This window comes from Sinocyclocheilus grahami, unplaced genomic scaffold (assembly GCF_001515645.1).
Source record: "Sinocyclocheilus grahami isolate Dianchi unplaced genomic scaffold, SAMN03320097.WGS_v1.1 scaffold218.1, whole genome shotgun sequence".
Lineage (NCBI taxonomy): Eukaryota > Metazoa > Chordata > Actinopteri > Cypriniformes > Cyprinidae > Sinocyclocheilus > Sinocyclocheilus grahami.
In genome coordinates, this window is record NW_015505397.1 from 859,945 (window position 1) to 868,575 (window position 8,631).

An 8,631-nucleotide genomic window follows, 5' to 3' on the forward strand; every position below is an offset into this window, starting at 1 on the left:
GAAATCAATTTGAAATAAAGTTATGCCATTTTACAAATATATAATGTTTGTAAAATGGTACAGCTTTTTAAATATCTGAAAGTACACTCTTAATATCAGTCAAGCAGTCAAGCATTATAATATGATAATTTAAAGTATTATTTAATAATATAAGTTTAGTAATTAGAATTAAAACTTGGTAACCGTGAACTTAGGACTGGTGCTGGTGCTTTTTTTGGTCATTCAGTGTTCCTGTAAAAAAAAAACAATAATACTGATAAGATATTATTATGATTATTATACAGATTCTACTAATAAGAACAATATAAATTACTAAGGAGTAAGCACTAAGGATTAATGAGCTACTGGATTCATGAATATTAATCAGGTTGTGTGCGTTTTCTCAAACGCATTCGCTGAAATCAAAACAGGGATGGTAATAGGTGAGCACCAGCCAATGAGATTGTCGTTTGTGCATTAGTTCCGCCTACTACCGGAGAAACCGGCAGTTCTTAAAAGCTGAAAAATTCCAAAGGAACTCCGTTATTTTTACAGGAAAATACAACAAAGTATATAATTTACATGTAGCGCATTAATTCTGCATGTTATGTAAGACTCTCGCTCGCTCTCGCTCTTTGCGCGTGTGAGCGAAAGCAACGGTGAGTCGTGCACCTTCACACTAGAGTTTACGTTACGCCAAATACACAAACACAGGTGCGCTGCGCATCCATTCAAATGAACCGAAAAATATCACAGATCGCTTGACGGAGAGTGAAACTGAAGCACTCCGTCAGAGTGTTCTGCCAGTGACAATATATCTGTGCTAATCATATACTCAGCCTCCAACTCACACACTGGCGAGTAAAATCTGAGAATTGATTAGCCATTGGCTAATATTAGACATCATTTAGTCGCCCAGAGTGAAGATTTAGTCGCATATGTGAGTGATTTACTCGCAATGTAGAGGGTTGTTTTATTTTTCAGCTTGTTGATGTTTATACACTCAAAGACTCATCTCCTGAGCCACTGCACAAAGGAACAAAATGTAACTAACACAATAAATCAGTGCAAATAGTTTTAATACAGCTCAAATAGTCTTCAGTTTACACATCTGTTATAGGCTACATTCACACTAGTGTGTGTTCGTTTCAAAACGCATAGCTCAGACAGACTCATAATTTCTATTCATTTTCCACTGATTTACTGATGAGCATTAGCAGCTTCCAGCGCTGTCTGTCTGTGCTCTCTCTTCCGTGATCGCTGTTCCGACTCGGAGGAAATAACATGGCTATTTCAGGAACTTTACATGGCCAAAACACATATTAGATGGCAATTGGAAATTACAAACACTCGATGGTGGTTTAAAGTGAGTTGAGTAAAAGTGGAATATAAATCTTATTTACTGTCTTGTGTAGCATGATGTGTGCATGAATGGTCACGTAACACGCGCTTTCGGTCGTGTAGCATGAACGGACTTCTGCATATGTTCGGAGCTCCACGCAGCTCCCGCACTACTCTCCATTGGAAATGAATGACGTCCGGTCTGTCGTTTGTCGGAGATAGTGGGAAGCCGGCTTGAAATGCAGTGGAAACGCCAGTATGACGAGGATCGTTTTCATTTTAAAACATAAATGCACCAGTGTAAATGTAGTCTTACATCTAAGGGGGCTGGGACACATTCACACTACAGCCTCACGTGTGAACCACAACTCTGAGTGTAACCGGTGTAAACTAGTAGGTGTGTTCGACTTAACGCAGACCAATTGTGCAGTCCGATCGGTGTATTACAGTACCACGAGAGCTATAGAGAGCAGACTGCTCCGTATGCTTTAGAATCTCTCTTGCGGATGTCAAAACACTGATCGATCTGCGCCGCTTCTAGTTGAACACTAGTGCTGCAGACTTATTGGCTCGCAGTGACGTTGATGAGATTAACCCCTTAGGTATTGAAATTTGGTACAGAACGACGAGATGTTTTTCGATACTCGATGGTATCGAGGCAATTCTGTCGGTGCCTAAAAAGTATCGAACTCGATACCCAGCCCTTATTATAATGATTGCCTTTCTATTACTAATAATATAAAATCAATCATTATAATACTTTTTGTATACCTTTTAATTCCTTTGTTTAACAATTCTATCTGATTATTAGACAGAACTATTAAACAGCTACAGCAAACAATGAAGAGGGAGAATGTAAGCACTGTTTCAAATATACCGATATTTGAAAAATGCCAAATATTGGCCGATATATCGACCTTGGCGATATATTGGTTGATCACTACTTTTTAAGTATTATTGAAGGAGGAACATGCTATACCTCCACAGTCATTTTCTGTCTTTAAATTATCAATTTTGTAAAGACATTCCAATGTAGGTACAATTTATGTTCAGCAACAAAACTTATTTTAGCATTAAAGGGGTCATAGGATGCTACATGCACTTTTACAAGTTGTTTGAACTGAAATGTGTGTTGGCAGTGTGTGTACACAACCACCCTATAATGATAAAAATCCAACCAGTGTTTTTTTTTTTTTTAATCTGGTTAAATGTTTTCCCCTTTCCCCTGACGTCACACAGACAGGCCCCTCCCACGATAGTTTGAGTGACAGTAGCATTTCAGATCAGACTGGACTGGTGTCTTACCTTAGACCCGCCCTGAGTGAGCTGTCATCAGTCCACCATTGTTTCACTGATGGAGCAGATGTAGACAAGAATATGACTGAAAATGCTACAAAAACGGCTTGATCTGAAAAGAGCTGTTTTTGACAAGGTAAAAAAAAAAGGTGTTTTTTTACACTACCATTGAGAAATTGTAACCAAACTATGTTACAAACTTTTCATTAAGACCCTAAAGAATCATATCAACTTGTGGAAAATGGGCATCGTATGACCCCTTTAAGCATTTCAGCAGAGGCTGTTATATCAGAAAGATTTAAAAAGCATGAGAAACATAAATTTAATCAAGTCTTTTAAACATCCTTCATTCACAAAGTTATGCATGTTCATTTATTAATCCTTGTATGGTGTTCAGGTCTGTGGGACCCGTTTTAATTTTTTATCAAAAGAAAAATTATATTATTATTATTTTTTTTTTTTTAACTCCGACTCATTGTCCTTGGCTCATTTTCTGTGAAGAACATAGAACACATTTTCAATGACCACACACTGTACACCCCCCTACACATTTATATTACATAGAGGATGTTCGGGTCCACCGGGGCTAATAAACGTGTGGAATTTGTTGGTCCTGTGTACCTTCACTCTGTCCTCCTCCTGTCTGGGCCTGCTATTATAGTGTGTGAGTGTGAGTGTGAGTGTGAGTGTGAGTGTGAGTGTGAGTGTGAGTGTGAGTGTGAGTGTGAGTTTTGTGCTTCTGCCCCTGCTGTTCCCGCACAAGGTTGTAGCACTTTAATTCATAAATGTGATCTAACAAATTATGTTTTGTTTTATTATTTTACATTTTATTTTTATTATTTTTAATTTAATAAAAAAATTTCTTGATTGGCATAACAAAACTACATTGGCAGCATCAGTGTTTCCAGCATAGATGTGTACAGTGAGAAATAGTGAAAATAAAAATAATGAAATGAAAAGTGAAATGAAAATAGTAATGGTGCAAATAAACAAGTTCCATTTAACAAAAAATATCTGTAGTGCATAAAATAACTGCATAAAATCCATGATTTGAAAGGGATAAAAAGTAGTATTTCAACAGATATTTTGTGGTATTTATATCTATATTTATTTACATTTATTTGTTTGTTTATTTTTTTTTGTCATGCCAATAAAGCTATTTGAATTGAATTGATATTTTAATATTTCTTTATCTCTGTGGTGATATGAAGATCTGATGTACACATACCTGTGACATTTCTCCGGCACAGGGCATGTGATCTCTGCTGGTTTTGTTTTGTGAGGTCAAAGGTCGTGTCTCTTATCGCATTCCATCCTTCTCACTCACAGATTCTTAAGTAACATTTGGAGAATTGTTTTGTTTGGCCACCATAGAAACGCCTGTGAGATAAGCAGACACTGTTGATTTCCTAGGAAGACGTGTGTTTGCTGATCTGCACTGCCCGCGTGTGGCAGGAATATGCTTGTGCAACATTGATTTATTTCATATTATCATCACACAGTAACCTACCATTAGGGCTGCTTGATTAATAAAACCGGAAACCTGATATGGCTTGTTGCAATTCTAAAATGGCAAAGGCTGTGATTTAATTAAATATGTGTGTGTATATATATATATATATATATATGTATATGTATGTATATATATATATATATATATATATATATATACTCGGTTTTCTGTGAAAATAATATTTCACTGTTTAAGAAAAATTATACTCTTTTTCTTAAATCCTCTTAAATATTTTTCTTTAAATACTTTAAACATAATGTATAGTATTTGTATATAATATATAGTATAATATTTTAGTAATATAATATATAGTAAAATACTAATAGTAATGTTCATTTTTTTTGTTGTCTTTATTTAGTGATATGGCTGGGTGTGATAATCAGTTCACATAGGCTGTGATTTAATTTAATAAATATACTGCAATTTTGGTCAAAATAAATGTTCAGTGTAGGGGTGTGCGATATTGACTAAAAAATAATCTCAATATTTTCTGCGATTTTATCGATTACGATAATTAGATATTTTGCTGAGTGTGTTATTGTGCTGGTATCTTGAACTGATTCTTAAAGTTTTTGATATCCTTCATATTCTGTGTGGTGGTCAGTTCACACTGATGGAAATAAGTTTAAATAGATTTTTAACTTTTATGGGCAGTTTTACATTTATAAAGCCATTTTCTTTCTAAGAGTGTCCATTATCTTTTGAGTCAAATTTTTACATTTAATCCGTGAATTAGATAATGCAGAGGAAACACAGAAGCTGCATATGAAGTGGCATTTAGATGTGTTTACACACTGTTTAATGCAGGACATGAATGCGTTTAACCTGCAGTTACAAATGCATAAATAATATTTTGATATATGAATTATAAAATGTTGAATACTGATATTTGGAATTATTTAAATAATAAAGACACTTTATATGTAAAATTAAAACCACCAGTAGGTGGCAGCAAGTCACTGTTAATAAGTGAGTCATTGCGATTGAACCGAATCATTTAAACTGTTGATTCATTCATGAACGAAACACTGTCATGTTGCTCACAGACGCAAAACAGTGCTGTGCCTGTGTTTGGAATTCTTTTTTTTGGTGAAATAGAGGAAAAACAGCCAAAATGGTGTCTAAAACGTAAGTCTCTTAATTAACTTGTTGTAAACAAAAAATCTATATCACATTTGTAATCATGGTAATTTTTGGAGAAAAAAACGGCACACCGTGTGAAATTGATTAACTATGTGAACTTGAAGTGGTATAAATGTATAAATTTTCTGCCCCCATGACTTGAATTTTGTGATCATTCTAAATGCATTTTAATAGACTGAATCATGCAGTGAAAGAACACACTCTAAATGCGCATGCGCACTAGTCTAGACTTCACGTAATGTATGCATGCACTCTGAGGGTGTGTTTTGAATGGTTTTTGCAAAATACTCAATGTCAACTCGCACATCGTTAAAACAACAATTACGATATTATCGCAGACGATATATATCGCACACCTCTAGTTCAGTGTTTTAAATATTTAACATTTGAAAATGAATAAATTAGCTTTGTAATTTTTATAGTTGTAGTGTAAAAATAGGGCTGGGTATCGATTCAGATGTCCCGATACGATTCTCAATTTTTTTTTAATATAGTTTTAATACAAATGCTATTGATATTTAAAAAAAATTAACGGTAAACATCAGTTTACAAATGGTGAATTAATAAAAAGAAATTAAGAACCACATGCCTGTATTTTAAACCTATACTTTTTTTTTGTATGCGTCATTTTTGAAACAATAATAAGGCCCTATAAAATGTTCTTAATTTTTCTGGTAATCAGATGAAGGCGTAAAACATTAATTTAATTTATCCTAATCAAATCAATATTAAACCCTTTTATTTTTTTGGCAAACAAAGTGCTGCACAACAGAGGTTTACTGTTAAAATGAAAAAGAAAACAGATGTGATTATTCCTTTAAAAATAAAGATTTATTAATATTTATTAGCAGTAGTAGCATTGATTCTTAAGCAAGCGTCATTCCGTGCTTTAGTATGTGTATAAACAAAACAGTGCGCCCCACCATTCATTCACTGCGGAAATCATGGCGCCTTATGCGTGATATCAAATGCTTCCGCAGATTTATAGTATTGCTATAGCATTTCACCTGAGCATTGCGAATCACGCGTGTGGCCATAAGCACTGAATGAATGACAGGCTTTCTGTTGTAACATCGCGCAAGATAAATAAAGGGTGACATCTAGTGGAGAAGACTAATGATAAGATTCACGTTAATCAGATCTTGTTTTAAATGTGTGCTGAAATAAAGGCTGGAAAAGATCGATTCGCGGCTTTTAAGAATCGATATCGAATCGATGTCATTTAAAAAAAAAACGATTAATCAAAAAATCAATTTTTTTGCCCAGACCTAGTGTAAAATAAAATATTATTTATGTATTGTATGTTATACTGTTTTTTTTTGTCAAAAAAGTGAAGTAATTAATACAATCATAAATATTAGCTTTGTCATTTTAAAGTTATTTTATTATTTTTAGAGATGCACCGATTGCAATTTTCTTGGCCGATTCTAATTTCCGATTTTGTCGTTAGTGTGATCTGCCGATACCGATTTTTGCCGATTCCGATTTTCTTTCTAAGAACTATAATTGACCGCATATACAAACAAAAATCTACTTCCCTTCAATGCAAAGTTTTATTTTCATTAAAAAACAAGTAAAAAGTCAGTAATAAAATAAGAACAAATTAAAAAAATGGCAAACAACAGCACAAATAAATGCAATAGAATAAAGAGAGCTATGAAACTAAGTTTTTCAGGTCAAGTAAGTTTTTATTAATGTAAGAAATACTACTGAAATTCAAGTAATCAAATGTAAAATAACACATCCAGTGTTATTTTAGATTTGATTACTTTAATTTCTGTAGTCTTCATTGTAAAAATTAAATACAGATTAATGCTTACCATTAAAGTTATAAAACGTATTCAGTAAAGAGCAGAAAATGATTTTCTTTGTCTTTTGTTCTTTGATTAACATGACAGACAGCAGCAGGAATATTGGACTGCGGTTCCTTTAAGAGTTTATCCACGGACACAATATACTGTTACACAACATGCGTTCTCTTTTTCAACTATTTAACGTTCCAAAACTGACTGTGTTTAATTGGATACTCGCCAAGATGGACATTTTTACATAATTTTGTATGTATTTGACAGTTTTAGCGCAGTTAGCCACTCATTTTGGTATTTGTTGCTCACAAGCTGTTTGAGACTGAGCACAGCTTGTGCGCTCCACTAATATAGATCAGTGGTGGTGCGCTCGCATTTGGTAGAAGCGCAAAACCTGCGGGAATGACTATCATGTGCAATACAAGCACTATTTAACCGGAGCGAATGAGACGTGTGTGAGAGAGAAGGGGTCGTCGGAGAGATGAGGGTGAGAATGCGTGGCTGACATTATTGCCTGTGCCGCTGGTAACAAAACGGATTGGCTCAGAATCAGAAAGAAGTGAGACTGACCGGCCAACCACCGATCCGGGCCGATCGATCGGTGCATCTCTAATTATTTTATTATTAATGTTTTTCTTATACTCCATTTTTTTTATTTTAGTTATAGTATTTGTGTATGGGTCAAAGACGAAAAAGGGTTTAAGCATAAAAACAATAAGTGTAATACTGCTTTAAATGGTTGTTTTCCTCCAAAAAAATTAAAACGTTTTCTGTTTAAATGAATTGCAATTTTGTTTTAGTTTTTCTGAGCAAAAAATAAATATCGTACATTTTTCCCTGATTTACAAAAGAGACCCACTAAAATGTAATTCAGTGTAACAAGGCGTTTTTACAACGAAAATCAATTTATGACACATTAAAAGACTAATTACTTTCACCCCAAATACTAATTAGTTGTATCTTTGACCCGTATACTATATAGTGTATTTTAATAATGGGTAGTATAGTAGTAATAGTAATGTTTCCTTTATTTTTGTAGTAAATTTAATATTTGTAATAATAATAATAATAAATTATTATTATTAATTTATTTTTATTATTAATAATAATAATACATAGTTATTATCACACATTTTTGGCCAAATTGTGCAGCCCTGCAAACAAGCACAGAAAGCTTTTTTTATTATTATTATATATAATCACATTTTAAATGTTTTTTTTTTTTCAGAAAAATCACTATTATATCTTTTCCTCAAACCGTGCAGCCCTACCGTATAATCTCTATTTAACAGCAGCAGTTTCTAGTGTTTAGAAAATGTGAAATGAAAATGTCTTTGATTAAAAAGTGTGATTTTTCTGTCTTAAACTCAATACTATTGAAATCATATTGTATTGATATAGTTTTGAAATGGATTCTGATTAGTTTATGGCCCATGATGTCTTTCCCCTCCTCTTTCTATTTGCTTTTCCTACTCGCTTTCTTTCCCACCTGTTTTCTCTCTCTCTCTCTCTCTCTCTCTCTCTCTCTCTCTCTCTCTCTCTCTCTCTGTCTGT

At 33.7% G+C, this 8,631-nt stretch overlaps 1 protein-coding gene across 3 annotated transcripts in view; it reads left to right on the forward strand.

Annotated features, from left to right (window-relative positions):
- LOC107596349 (protein diaphanous homolog 1-like) overlaps positions 1 to 8,631 on the forward strand; it is a 144,904-nt gene that overhangs the window by 26,349 nt on the left and 109,924 nt on the right. The window lies entirely within an intron of this gene.